Below are 15516 nucleotides of genomic sequence, written 5' to 3'. Positions count from 1 at the left end.
TGGACTGGGGGCCAACACACCCAGCTTTTCCTCTCACACAGTGCTAGCCCATTCTGTGAATGTAGACAAGCCCCTGGCTTCTGTAGGCCTCCCTTTTGTCTCTGTAAACCACAAGCCTTAACTGGATGGTCTCCAGTGCTGCCCCTGATCACCCAGGCTCTGGTTTTCCTCCGGTTCCTTCAGTCCATGTTCATTTATCCGTCCAACCTGCAACGATGGTTTTTAGTTTTTCTCTTTAGTTTTTCTCTTTAGTTTTTCATCTTATTGGGGTTTCTTCTCCTCTCATGGAGTCATGCTTGCACACGGCAACACGTTCAGCGTAGGGCTTAACAAACACAAGTCCCTCCTCACGTGTCCTCCGGATCCGTGGTTTTCAACGGGAGAGGGACATGTGGGAATGTTGTCACAGCTCGGGTGGGGGAGGTGGCCCCGTTCCTGGCATCTGCAGACTGGAGGCCAGGACGCTGCTTGGCATCGTGTGGCGCACAGGACAGTCAGTCCCCACAGCAAGGACTTACGCAGCCAATGTCCAAAGTGCTGAGGTTGAAAAACTCTGCTCTGGGTATTAATGCTGTTGACATTTGCAGGGATATTTTTCCCAAAATGTCTATGAATATACAAACATAAATGTGCATATTTTTCAATCAAAATGGGTTCGAACTGCAATTTGCTTTGTTCCTTTAGTAATACTGGCAGTGACGTTTGGTTAAGAAGCCTGTTAGAATTGGATTGTCAGTTAGTCGGGGCTAGGCTGGACCCAGGGCTAGCCCAGGGCTCTCCAGCTTAAGCCCCGCTTCTGATAAAAGTGCATGTTGCTTGTTTGTTTGCTTGCTTTATTCTGTTTTGTTTTGGTGGGGGTGGGGGTGGGGGCGGGCCCAGAACAGGGGAAGCCATTAGCCCTGTGCAACAGGGCGGCAGAAAGAGTTCTGTCCAGGCCTCAGGGCTGGGATCCAGCCATATCTGCCACAGCTGCCCTGAGTTCCCTGTCTCTCCACCCCACCTCCCCCCCGCCCCCCGCCCTGAGTTGGCCTGGCTCTCCACTAGGCTTCGAGCAGGCCCTGCCTTATCTCCAGACGCCCGTTATCTGCACACCCATCTGTGGACAAATGGCCGGCCCGGCTGGCTCCTGGTCACCCCCCGCCTGGAGGGGGCCCTCCTCTCAGGCCTGTGTCTGGCAATTTGGGCTGGAGCCCAAGGTGGGGGGTCTCACCATGGAGGAGGGCCAGCCCAGCCCAGCCCCACCCCTGGGGTTTTCAACTCCAGAACGACGGCCGCTTGGACATTCCATTCACAATACAGGAATCAGGGCCAGGACAGGCCAGGCCCGTACCCCTGCCCCTTCACGCACTTGGTTTTACAGTAGGCCTTATAATGGGGTAGGGGCTGGAATGGTCACGCCCATCGAACAGTTGTGGAAACTGAGGCTCAGAGAGATGGAACTTGCCACAGGTCACACAGCAAGGCAGAAGCACCTCTGGGAGTAGGGTGAAGGCCTCTACCTCCTATCGTGGATTCTGAAAAGGAGAGCCCGCAGACACCACTCTCCTGGCCCAAAGTTGCCGTGGAAGCCCAGGGGGCCGAGACACAGTCATTTCCTTTCTTTGGGCCTCAGTTTCTGCACTTGGCAAACAGACAAAAGCGAGGGCCGCTCCCAGCTCCCCGGGAGGCAGGTGAGCCTCCCTCAGGGAGAGTGAAGCACGGGCTCTGTGCTCACCCTGCCTGGGTTCAAGTCCCACTTTCCCCACTTATGCTCAGCAGGACTTTGGAAAATCGCCTGATCGCCCTCTTTGCCTTGGCTTCCCCATATGAAAAATGGGAAAATGGGGGCCCTTACCTCACAGGATCGTTACGAGGACCAAGTGAGTTAGTCTACACAGAGCACTTAGCACAGAGCTGGGCACATGACGCCTGCTCACAAGTAAATGTGTTACTGTTAGTTGTATTAGCCGTCATGTATAGTAGGAGCACACAGTATAGTGCTTGTAGTAGCTGGGTTGACGATATGACCTTGGGCAACTGACTTGCCATCTCTGAGACTGCTTCCTCACCTGTAAAACGGAGGCCATGAGGGCCATGCGTGGTTGCGGCTCTGGAGAGGAGCTTGCCACAGAGCGTGGCCCCCGTGGCCAGGGCGGGGCAGGGCACTGCCGGTGACCCACAGGGAGGGGTGTCTGCAGGAAGACAGAGACAGCCCGTGGGCCTCTGTTTACAGAGCCCATCTCTCCTCTGATGGATGCAGCAGCAGAGTCTGTTTGCAAGTTCCTCCTGGAGACATGAATCAAGGTCTGTTTGGAGAACGTGCGCACTCCTCTGTCAAACATTCCACCCGCGCTGGGGCCGCCGAGCCCCGGAGCCAAGAGCAGAGTGGGTCCCAGGCTGTACCCAGGGACACAGCATAGGCTGAGACACGGAGCCAGCCTGGGGGACGGGACAGCTTGGGCTCGGTGAACACCCTGGACGGGCACCCTGCCTGGCCTCCAGGAGCTCTCTAGAAAGCAAGATAAGACCTGGACTCAACCCGAAAACAGGGAGGGCGAGATAAGGACCCATCTGCTTCTACTCCGGTCCCCTGTGATCTCCCACAGCAGCACCAGGGTGATCTCTTACAAATGTCAATCTCCTCAGCTCTCCGTTGCTCGCAGGCCGCCGGTGGCTTCCCTTGCTGTTGAGTAAAGATCAGGTTCCGTACAAAGGTCCCTGTGGGACCTCGCCTGCCTGCCACTTGGACCCCTGCTCCCGGCACTTCATCCTCCACGTCCAGCTTTCCCTCCAGCTCCTCGAGGAGGCCTGCCACCCTCTCGTCCTGGTGCTTCTCCCTCGGCCCCTTGTGCCCCTGACAGCGCCTCCCCACCAGAGCTCCCCGACCACGCTGCTGGCCCCCATCAGATCTGGGATTCGACGTGTATTTGCTGGCGCGGTTGTGTCCAATTTCCACGGGGCTGGGGGCAGCATCTGTTTTATTCTCAGCATGTGCCTGCCCCTGGCAGGATGCTCCGCACAAATATTTCTTCAGTGGATGAACGCTTGGCCATGGGAAGGCTTGATCTCTGAAAATGGATGATCGTAACCAGTTGGGGGATCAGAGAGGCTTCTGGGGAGATGGCGGCACAGCCAGGGCTTGCTGAGTAGGAAGACTGATGGCGGCAGCACAGGACAGTGGCAGGGAGACTGGGGCTGCCAATTCAGCCACCTTGGCCAAGTCACTTCAACCCTCTGAATCTCAGTTCCTGCATCTGAAAAATGGGGGTGATGATACCTATTCAGAGACGGAGCATGTGAAGAGCAAGTGGGATGAGGCCTGGAAGCCCCCAGTCAGAGCTCAGTAGGTGGAAAGCATCACCTTACAGATTTTTAGTTCACCGCCATGCCCATCTGAAGAAGGAGGTGTCCCTGTCTGCATCATTTTCCCGGAATACGTTTATTTGATTTATTTTTAATACTACATATATTTTAAATGTTGAAACACTCTCAGATTTACAGAAAAGTCACAAGTACAATACATGGAATTATTTCCCTGAACCGGTTGAGGAGTTGCTGCTATGATGTCTCACCTCACCTGAATACTTTTTTGTAGATTTTTTTTTCTTTTTGTGTATATTCGCAACAAACATGGACAGTCTCCTACCAACCATAATATAGCTGTCACTGTTGGGACATTAAGAATCCTCAGACCCCATCAGAGATTCTGCACTAGGCTAGACTCAAGCGTGGCGTGTAGTTGTCAGGACTTCTTGGTCCCCTCGCTGTTCTCCCCAAGGGATGAGGGTGCTGGGCTCCCAGCTTCCTCTAGGTGGCACACAACTCTCTGAGGAAAGGAGGGAACCCCAGGTGAATTCATTCCCAGGGAAGGAGGGATGGTTTTAGACGGATTAAGCCCTGTCTGTCCCAGTAGGGTCCCCCAAAGGGGTCAACATTGCACCCCCTGCTCCCATGAAAGGAAGAACCAGCATTCATTCATCCGTGTATCAGCAAGTATTTCTCAGTGCCCCCTGCTGCTGATAGCTAAGGCTCGTGCCTTCTGAAGGTCACAGCACAAAGAAGGCAAGGGCAAGGTCACTGGACTTGGAGCTCAGGAGACCTGGGCACAGGCCCAGGTTTTGCTCCTGACTTGCTGTGAGACTTTGAGCACCTTTCTGGTTTCCAACTGTTTAAAAAAATTGCAGGTGTCAGCTTGGCTAGATTAGGGTTCTGTTTCATCACCCCATGCCCATCCCCCTCCATCTTGAACCTATTTCTAAATCCAAAGGACTCTCTGCTCCAGACTCCTCTTTTTTCCCATAAGAAAGCAACCAAGGTGTGGGATTAAAGTCTCTCACAGGCAGGTGAGAATATAGTTTGAAAGGACCAGGGGTGTTAGCATGGTCAGGGAGGGGCTAGCACCAAGAAGAAAAATCTCTAGCCCCAGGAAGGGGGAGGCAGGGAGAGGGAGCTGGAAGGCTGGGGGGCTGTCTTCCCCCACCCCACCCCCAGAGCAGAATGCTGCCTCTGCCCTCACTCAAGTGCTGTCCTATGGCTGGCTTAGCAGGAATGTCTTGCCCACTTGGAAACTACAGCAAGGGGTACACAGAGACTGTTTTCAGGCTCCACCTCAACCACAGACTGTATCCCCTACATGACTTGCCTTGCTGTGCCTCAGTTTCTTCATCTGTTAAATGGGGGCCAAACAAAACCTTTCTCTTGGGGAGATGTAACCACACTGTTGATTAAAATGTTCCTATATGCTTCTGCTCCTAAGAGCAGGACAGATGTAAGCGAAGTGTGAGGAGTCTCAGAACCCTGACTCAAAGGAAGATTCTGTGGGGAGAGGGGACCCAAAGGGTGCTCATCACAGATCAGGAGCCCTGTGATGCTTTCTGCATCACCTATGCTAATAATTCTTTAGGCACAGACAGCAAGCTCCCTGCAATATCCAAAGCACTGCCAGATCCAAGACCTCATGTGAGGTCTCACAAGCCTGTGAGACTTTCATCTTCTCCCTCGATGGGTGGGGAAACTGAGGCTCGGGAAAGGAGGTGTGACATCCAGCTAGCAGCAGAGTCAAGCTGTAGGGGAGAGAATCAGGCTGTCCTGGGTTTAAGTCCCAGCTCTGTCATGTCCTGGCTGTGTGACTTTAGGCAATCACTTCACCTATCTGAACCACAGTTGCCTTATGTATCCAATGGGGATAGCTCAAAATGATCAGGGGCCAGCAGGGCCGGGTCTGGTGAAGACCCTCTTCCCAGCCCCAGGGTGCAGACTGCCAACTTCTTGTCTCCTCACAGAAGAGGGCTCTCTGGGGTCTCCTTCAGGAGGACCCCACCCTCATGACCTAATCACCTCCCCAAAGCCCCACCTCCTGATACCATCTCCTTGGGGGTTACGATCTCAGCCTGTGGGTTTTTGAGGACACAGCCATTCAGTCCGTGACATCTGCTGCTGTCAGCCCAGCACACAGCGCCACACCTCGCCCTGAGCACGGTGCGGGGCGGGGGGGGGGGGGTGCGTTTTACATGCTGACTACGTGCCTGTCCAGGCTGAGCCCTTCCTCTGCCTCTTCTCATTCCCCCCAGCCCTCCGAGGCAGAGGCCCTTATTCTTATCCCCCTGCTACCAGTGATGGGACTGCAGTTCAGAAAACGAAAGGAACATGCCCAGCAGGCACAGGTCTAGGGTGAGGAGAGAGGCACCCAGGGTGCGTAGATTTAGGGGTGCTCAGACTCAGGGTCATACCTCCTTCAATTTCGTATCCTAGGCTCTCCCTCACTTCACCCTAACCCTGCTGTCCAGGGTCACACAGCTGGGAGGTGGTGACCCTGGGATTGGAACCCAGGCCTGCATCATTCCAGGCCTCTTCAGCACAGTGGCTCAGCAACCATTGGCTGTTTATAGAGCATATGGTGCCCGGGAACACTGGCTGCACTAAATGCAGGTGGCTGTTACATGACTGTCATCGTTGCCTTCTGATTCTCAGTCCTTCCTTCTAACATCTGGCTTTAGGTCGCCCCCACCCACGACCCACCAAAGCCAGCTTCTTAGGACCTTCCCCAGCTAGGCAGGGTGACCTGGTTTCCCCAGTTCGGTTACTCAACTTTTATCTTCACTGTCAGTGACCAACTGCTGTGTGTCAGAGGGAAATGGCCCCACCTGCATCTATTTTAGCCCTGGTTTGTCTACTTGTAGGAATTCTGTTGTCGTGTATGCATTTCTGTTACTATGGCTGGCATCTTGGCCAACGGCACACAGAAGCAGCAGAAACCTTCAGTCCTGCCCGAGATGGACCAAGAAACATCTGTGTCCCCAGAGGTCTTTGAGAAAGCAAACTGCTTCTAGGGGAATTACGAGGGTAAGCTTGCCCCCCTTCCCCACCCGTCACCCTGGGCCCTTCATCTGGACAATAACAGCTCCTGTCTCCAGAAACCATTCCTGCAGGTTTCAGCTGAGTGGCAGGATTATACTACAGGGTGGCAATTAGCCTGATAAGGCAATGACCTCACCCTCCTGCCTCTGGCCGGAGCGGAGAGACCAGCTAGCTGGAACCTGCCCCAGAGGGCCTCCCTCCCCCCAACATACACTGGGCCTCCCTCGCTGTACTCAGAGTCAGGGACCCTAGTTCAAGGCCTTGGGCAAGGCTCTTCCCCTCTCTGGGCCTCAGATTGTCCATCTGTGAAATGGAGCATGTTCTGACCTTCATGGGCTTGTGGGAAAGTACCAGTAGAATAATAAGTGAGACATTGCTTTGGACAGGGACTGCTGATCACAAACGACCATAGAACTAGGGCCTTTTCTGGAATATTCCTGAAGGAACAAAGAAAAGGGCACTGGCCAGGGAGTCAGATGGACCTGAGTTCTGAGTCCCGGCTCTCATATAGGCTCCAGGCAAGCTACTTCTGTTTCCTCCTCTGTAAGATCGGGCAATGTCTGTGTCTTTCCCTCCTTGCACGTGCTTATGAGATACCGGGACACGTGAGGCAGGAGGGCCAGCTGGTTAAAATAACAGATTTCAGGTCAGACAGACCTGGGTTCAAGAGCTGCTTCAGCCACTTACTAGCTGTGTGCCCTTGGGTAAGTGACTTAACCTCGTTTCCCATCCATTAAATGGGCAGAATAATAGTTCCTACTTATAGGGTTGTCACAAGGATTAAATTAAACAAAGCAGTTATTTAGCACAGTGCCTGGCAAATGGTGAAAGGACATGGGGACAGCTGTGTGATCTTGAGCACATGTGTAACTCCCTTTGAATTTGGTCTCCTCATCTGAGAAGTGACACCAAGACAGCACAGGCAAAGCTGAGAACAGCACCTGAGGTTTCAAGAACATGCCATGGAATGGCAGAAGGGTACCAGCTATTCTCAACTCAGAGTCAGATGAATAAAGGCATCTTTGATCCAAAGGCCTCTCTCCTTTCTCCCCTTTTCTGCTTAATGTAGAGTAAAAGAGTGTTGGCCACGAAGCCAACTTAACATCTGTGTGACCCTGGTCAAGTTAGTGAACCTCTCTGTGCCTCACTTTCCACATCTGGAAAATGGGGTAGTAGTGGTATGTACCTCATAGAGGCGTTTTGAGGACTAAACATGTTAATGTATTTAAAGTGTTTGAAACAGTGCCTGACATCCAGTTCAATACACATTAGGTTTTATTTGTATTATTTTGAAGTCCTTGTTTTCTCCTCAAGTTGCTTTTGTGGCAGATGGTACTCGGCAGATTCCTGAGAAGTGCATGGAAAAGCTGCAGAGGGTCAGAGAGAATCCTGAGGCCTGGCCCTGACACTTCCATATTTAGTATCTCTGGCAAGTCCTCTCCCCATTCAGGGCCTATTTCCCCAGTGGTAGGATGGGAGGGTGAGACTAAGAACATTCCAGAATTCTAGGTCCCCAGCGAGGACTCCTGAGGGGCTCAGTTTGCTTATGAGCCTCCAGGAGACCTGGCAGAGCTGAGGTTCTTGCCTTGGTAGCCACTGTGTCTCCCTCATGCCACAGCTCCAGGCCGGTGAGAAAACAGGTCGTACCCAGGCTGTCACACGGGTACAAAATCCCATAAGCTCTCACACAGACAGACCCCAACTGACTTCGACACACGGATGGGCAAGCATGCTCTGACACAGGCATGCAGTCAGACAGCACACAGCTATGCCCCCCAATACCTCCCTGAGACAGCCCCAGGCCAGTGCCCCACCTCACACACACCCGTTGATGTGGCAGCACCTGGCCTGGTGCTTTGCATATAGTGGCCCTAAACAGATGCTTGTTGATTGACTAAACAAATGAAAGTTTCATAGAGGGGTGCCTGTCCTCAAGCAGCCCCAGACCAGGGTTTCCCAAAGTACAGAACCTTAACCGCTGAAGGGTCAGAGGATTTTAGATGGCTCCCGGATGAACCCATTCTAACTCTACTAGGTACAGATTTCCTGAACATGTCTTAGTTAAAATGCAAGTTACAGTGCAATGACAGAAGTAATAAAACTTTTCCTTATTTTTAGAAGTTTCTTTTTTAAAAAATTCAAAGATAAAAAAATCCTTGAAATAAAAAATTTTGTGAATAATAATACAGATGGAACTCAGATATGGCTTCACCTTAGGTGCCTGGGACTTGTGACCCTGTTGCTACAGCCACCGTCCAATCCAAACCTCTCTTCACCGTTTCATATATAAACGGGGAAGCAGAGGGGCACCTGGGTGGCTCAGCTGGTTAAACGTCTGCCTTCGGCTCAGGTCATGATCCTGGGGTCCTAGGTTCCAGTCCGGCATCAGGTTCCTTGCGAGGTGGGGAGCCTGCTTCTCCCTCTCCCTCTGCCTGCCGCTCCCCCTGCTTCTGTGCTCTTGCTCTCTCTCTGTCAAATAAATAAATTAAATTTTTTTAAAAAATAAATAAATGGGGAAGCTGAACTGGGGCTCAGCTCAGGAAAGGGTCTGTCCCAAGATAACACTTACTTGGAGACCCAAAGAGCAGGGCCCTTGGTTTTGCCTCTGATTGACCGTGTGACAGTTCAGTTCATCCCCAGGCCTCAGATTTCTCAATGGTAAAGTCAGGGAAATTTACCCCCACACTGCTTGCCTCCCCGGGTTGGCTTTGAGGATCTTGAGATCATGAGAGGCAAAGAGTAAGAGAGCACTTTGCAAACAGGTTTGGGGCATTGCATCAGTCAGAGATACTGAACATGGAAGTCTAGAGCTCAGGTCTCCCAATGTCCCATTCAGGTCTTGCACAGGGCAGCACACAGCATGGTGAAGGAATAGGGGAGGTGTGGGAGCCAGGCAGATAGGTGCCCAAGTTCAGTCTCTAACAAACTAATTCACTTCTTCAACAATCTTCTGAGTACTGACTGTGGGTGGGACACATGCTAAATACAAGGAAGGCAACGGAGAGCTGAGAGACATTAGTCAAAAAAGTATACAAATAAATGTAATATTACAAGGGCAGTAAGGTCCACAATGTGGGAAAGGTATTTGTCAGGTAGGTTAGCGTAAGCTTCCCCAGGAATGATGATCAAACTGAGGCTGAAGAAGAAGAGGACCTAACCTGACAAAGGGGAAGAAAAAGCATTCCAGGCAGGGGAAACCACCAGTGCAAAGGCCCTGGGGCAAAGGGGCAGAATCACTGGAGTCAAGTCAGCATGGCTGAAGTCCGGAGTCCCAGGTGATGTGTCCTCAGCCAAGTGAGGCTGGAAAGCTGGCAGGGGCAGCCATGCAGCACTGAAGGCCAGTTAGGATTTGGGCCATAACTGTAACAGCAGTGGGAATCCATTAAAGGCTTTTAAGCAGGGAGTGATAGCCATTTCGATAAGCTCGCTGGCTGCAAGTCAAGTGTGAAAGAAGAGAACATAAGGGGAGACTTCCTTTACAGAAACCAGAACATACAATAAAGTCACTAAAATAAGATCACTGTAGTATTGGGAAAGGCACAGACAAACTGATCCATGGAACATGACAAATAATCCAGAATTAGATTCCAGGATACAGACGTTAATATTTGACAAAAGAGGTACCTCATCTCAGTGGAAAAAGGATACTTTATTTCCCAAATGGTGCAGGCTCGATAATATAACCCTCTGGAATAAATAAAAATGAATCCCCATCTTACACCACAAAATACTATATTTCAAATGGATCAAAAATTTAAATGTGAGAGTTAAAATAATACAAAATATTGTAAGAGATTCCAGGAGACTGCAGGTAGGAAGTAGAGCAAGAGTGAGCAAACTACTCACTGGGCCAAATCCAGCTGACTGCCTTTTATTTTTGTTTTTCTTTGTTTTTTGTTTTAAAAGATTTTATTTATTTGAGAGAGAGAAAGTGGGGGGGGAGGGGCAGGAGAGGGAGAATGAGAATCCCAAGCAGACTCACCACTGAGCGTGAGCCTGATGTGGGGCTCAATCCCAGGACCCTGAGATCATGACCTGAGCTGAAATCAAGAGTCAGTCACTTAATGGGCTGAGCTGCCCAGGTGCCCCATTTTTTGTTTTGTTTGCTTTTCATAACATCTTTATTGATATATAATTCACATACCGTATAATCTACCCATTCAAAGTGTACAATTACATGGTTTAAATATGTACAACCATAACAAAGTCAATTCTAGAACATTTTCATAACCTCACAAAGAAACCCCATACCCATGACCTATCAACCCCCTATCTCCTATCCTTCCCCAGTCCCTGGCAACCACTGATCTAGTTTCTATTTCTATGGACTTGCCTCTTCTGGACATTTCACAAAAATGGAATCAAACAGTATGTGAGCTCTGGTATCTGGCTTCTTTTACTCATAATGTTTCCAAAGTTTATCCATGTTGTAGCATTCATCAGTACTTCATTCCTTTTTATAGATGTATGGCTATGCCACATTTTATTTATCTATTCATCAATTCCGGTGATGGCCATCAGTCGATGGACATTTGGGTTGTTTCCACCTTTTGGCTGTTATGATTAGTGCTGCTATGAACTCCATGTACAAGTTTGTGTGCGGACTTACGCTTTCATTTCTCTTGGGTAGATGCCTAACAGTGGGATTGCTGTTGCCCGTTTTTGTAAATAATGTTTCATTGGAACACGTTTGTTAACATATTGTCTATGGCTGCTTTCTCGCTACAGTGGCAGTGCTCAATAGTCACAACAGAGAACATATGCCCTGCGAAGTCTGAAATATATATCTTTAGCCTTTTACAGAAAAAGTTGCCAATTCCTGATATAGAGGCAGAGAAGACCTTACATTTCAAGGCTGAAAATGAAGAGAGATTATTTTTAAATGTATGTGTACTCAAATATATATAAATATAAATTTTAAATGTATATATATTAAATATATATATGTATAAAATCTTTAGTATGACAAAAGATACTAAAATTCTTTAGGCAAAAAATAGAGCTTGAAAAAAATCACTCTAACACTGACAACAGAGAAAGGTTGTGATCTTGTATCAGTCAGGGTCCTGGCAGGAGGTAGGTGGCACACACAGATTGGGTAGTTAAGGAGATGGAATGAAGGGGACAATGCAGAGGAGCTGTTTTCAAAGATGTAGTCAGGGTTGAGGAAACACTCCCAGGGAGGTGCAGGAGGGAGTATCACAGGGGAATAACGTCTGCCTGGGACCTGTCCTCCCACTGAGAGGAGGTGGGAGGGCTTGGATAAGTTCCCCAACTTCTCTTTCCTCCTGCCCATTGGTGCCTCCCATTGGCCAAACCCAACCAGAAGCTGAGAACTGGGCATTCAGTACAGACCCCACGGTGTGCAAGGCACAGAACAGATGGAGAAAGGCAGAGCATGCATCTGGAGGGGCAGATGGAAGACAGCCCGAGCATAGCTTGAAAGGAGAGGGCATCCCAATTGAAAAATGGGCGAAGTCTAGACTGGCCAGCTAATGACTGGGCAAATGATATGGCCAACAATCTTACAAAAAAGATACTCAAATTTATGTCAGCAGTCAGGAAAACAAACGAGTCTGGCACTCTGGTGAAGTTTGACACCTGTCAGAGCTCTGACCCCTACTGCCGGGGGGCAAGTAAAGAGAATGGGATTCTCACATATTGCCAGTGGGAACGTGAAGTGTGATAGATGATTGGAAAGCAGCAATTCAACTCCTGGGAACCTGTCCCATAGGAAAAAAGTCCGGATGAGGAAGGACATACGTGCAAGAAAATTGCAGTAGAGGCTGTCATATCTATGGTTGCCCATCTTCTTTTGAATAGCCTTTCTCTGTATTTGGAGAAATCCCTGTGTTGGAACCTCACTTCTCCAATTTAGGAATCTCAACTCAAATTCCAGCCTCCTTTGCCGCCAGGATGGGGCCATCCCACCAGGCTCCACCAATCGGATTCGTCCTGCAGGATTTCTCCCACGTGTTGGCCTGGGGGCAAGTGGGGAGCTGATGGCCACAGCACCAGGGGTGGTTTCCCAGAGACTGCTGGGTGGAATTTTGCGTGCAGAAGAGGCAGGGGGTAGGGCGGGTAAGGTGTGGTGAGACCGCATCTGTGAGCTCATCAGACTAGTCCATGGTGTTTTTGGGGGCTTTGATCTAGAAACTGAGACTCCAGCTCAATCCAACAGGTCAGCATCTGTTGCTTCTTAGAATCCTACCAAACACTTTTTGCAGCATTATTCCTGGTGGTGAAAACTGGGAGCAGAGAATGACCATGAACAAGGTGATAACTGCATAAACTGATATAGCCACATGGCAGAATATTGGGCAGCTATTAAAAGCAACATCTAGAGCTATATTAGCTAACTTGGGAGGGTGTCTATGAAGAAGGCAAAGAGCAGAAAACTATAATAGGGTCCCATTTTTAAAAAGATAAATTCGCTCTGTATATGTAATGTGAATACAAATGCCTAGGTTTGAATGAGTCTGCTTAGGATTGAATGAGTACAGATAAAAGCATGGTAGGACACGTACGAGATGTTGGCATGGGGTGCCATGGGGAGAGAAGGAGATGGACAAAGAGGAGCCAAACAGAAAGGAAAGAAAACGCTACTAACTAAATGAAGTATATTTCTGATCATTTTTAGGTACTTATGTAAATTATGTGTATATACATATGTAGGTATTTTAGGTATATGCATAAAGAAGTTAAGAGACTTGTAAAACAAGAAGTCAGTAGTAGGACATTCCCGAAGTGGTCACAGTGGTGGCAGGGAGACAGGCAAGAGGAGACAGGAGCTCGGGGCAGTGCGGTGGCAGTGGGCATGGAGGGAAAAGGAGGGGTTGGAAAAGCAGCCAGCAGATCAAATGGACTAAATAGGGAATGGGTTGGTTGGGGGGTGGCAAGAGAAAGCGAAGTCTCAAAGAAGAGTCCCAGGTGAGCTTAAATTCCTGTTGCCTCATCTTGTAAACTCAGTAAAATGATACCCCACATTTCTCAGTGTTATGAGAATGAAATGAAGTCATATACGAAATGCCGGGCCAAGGGTATGCCCGTCACTGCCTTCACTCCCCAGTAAGTCAGCAGAGCCCGCCTGTTGGGGTCTCACCATAACCCCAAAGACCATGTGCTCTGTGCATTCACCCAGGGGAGGCAGGAAGGCTGAGGGCTGGGACGCCCTAATCATCAGGGTGGGGTGGGGCTGTTGCAGAAGGTGGAGGAGACCCGTGCATCTTCGTTGTTACTGTAGAAGCCAAGGGGCTCTCCAGAGGAGCCTAGGACAGACGCAGGGAACTTAGATCCCACAGATTCACAGCATGGCCTTTTGTCTCAGGGCCCTGATGAGGCCATTAGAGCTGCACCTGTCAGTTCAGGCACCTAGTGTCCACAGTGTGTAAGAGAGGCCCCCAGAGAGTTTTCTTTAAAAGAAAAAAAAAAAACCCAGATAAGCCACCCCCAGAGAGACATAAACACCAAATAGTGGGGATAAAGCCAAATCAACTGGGCAGATATTGGGTTATGGGATTTCAAGAGGGGAGGGAGGGGGAACTTTTAGTAAAGAGTACTCCTGGAAGGCTTTTGGGAGGAAGTGGCTTTTGAAGAATAGGTGGAATTTGGACCCACAGAAGAGGGCAGAAATTTTTTAATCTTTTTTATTTTTTAATTAATTAATTACTTTATTTGATGTAGTGTTCCATGATTCATTGTTTGCATATAACACCCAGTGCTCCACGCAGAACGTGCCCTCCTTAATACCCATCACCAGGCTAACCCATCCCCCCACTCCCCTTCCCTCTAGAACCCTCAGTTTGTTTCTCAGCATCCATAGTCTCTCATGGTTCATCTCCCGCTCTGATTCCCCCCCTTCATTTTTCCCTTCCTACTATCTTTTTTTTTAAACATATAATGTATTATTTGTTTCAGAGGTACAGGTCTGTGATTCATCAGTCTTACACAATTCACAGCACTCACCATAGCACATAGTATCCCCAATGTCTATCACCCAGTCACCCCATCCCTCCCACCCCCCCACCACTCCAGCAACCCTCAGTTTGTTTCCTAAGATTAAGAATTCCTCATATCAGTGAGGTCATAGGATACATGTCTTTCTCTGATTGACTTATTTCGCTTAGCATAATACCCTCTAGTTCCATCCATGTCGTTGCAAATGGCAAGATTTCATCTTTTTTTTAAAAGATTTTATTTATTTATTTGAGAGAGAGAGAATGAGAGATAGAGAGCACGAGAGGGAAGAGGGTCAGAGGGAGAAGCAGACTCCCCGCTGAGCAGGGAGCCCGATGTGGGACTCAATCCCGGAACTCCAGGATCATGACCTGAGCTGAAGGCAGTCACTTAACCAACTGAGCCAACCAGGCGCCCAAGATTTCATCTTTTTGATGGCTGCATAATATTCCATTGTGTGTGTGTGTGTGTGTGTGTGTGTGTGTGTGTGTGTGTGTGTGTGTGTGTGTGTGTGTGACATCTTCATCCATTCATCTGTTGATGGACCTCTAGGCTCTTTCCATAGTTTGGCTATTGTGGACATTGCTGCTATAAACATCGGGGTGCACGTACCCCTTCAGATCACTACATTTGTATCTTTGGAGTAAATACCCAGTAGTGCAATTGCTGGTTCATAAGGTAGCTCTATTTTCAACTTTTTGAGGAACCTCCATACTGTTTTCCAGAGTGGCTGCACCAGCTTGCATTCCCACCAACAGTGTAGGAAGGTTCCCCTTTCTCTGCATCCTCACCAACATCTGTCATCTTCTGACTTATTAATTTTAGCCATTCTGACTGGTGTGAGGTGGTATCTCATTGAGGTTTTGATTTGGATTTCCCTGATGCCGAGCGATGTTGAGCACTTTTGCATGTGTCTGTTGGCCATTTGGATGTCTTCTTTGGAAAAATGTCTGTTCATGTCTTCTGCCCATTTCTTCATTGGATCATTTATTCTTTGGGTGTTGAGTTTGATAAGTTCTTTATAGATTTTGGATACTAGCCCTTTATCTGATATGTCATTTGCAAATATCTTCTCCCATTCTGTGGATTGTCTTTTGGTTTTGTTGACTGTTTCTTTTGCTGTGCAAAAGCTTTTTATCTTGATGAAGTCCCAATAGTTCATTTTTGCCCTTGTTTCCCTTGCCTTTGGACATGTTTCTAGGAAGAAATTGCTGTGGCTAAGGT

The sequence above is a fragment of the Zalophus californianus genome, chromosome 5 (genome assembly GCF_009762305.2).
Source record: "Zalophus californianus isolate mZalCal1 chromosome 5, mZalCal1.pri.v2, whole genome shotgun sequence".
Lineage (NCBI taxonomy): Eukaryota > Metazoa > Chordata > Mammalia > Carnivora > Otariidae > Zalophus > Zalophus californianus.
Note: the sequence above shows the minus strand (reverse complement) of the source record.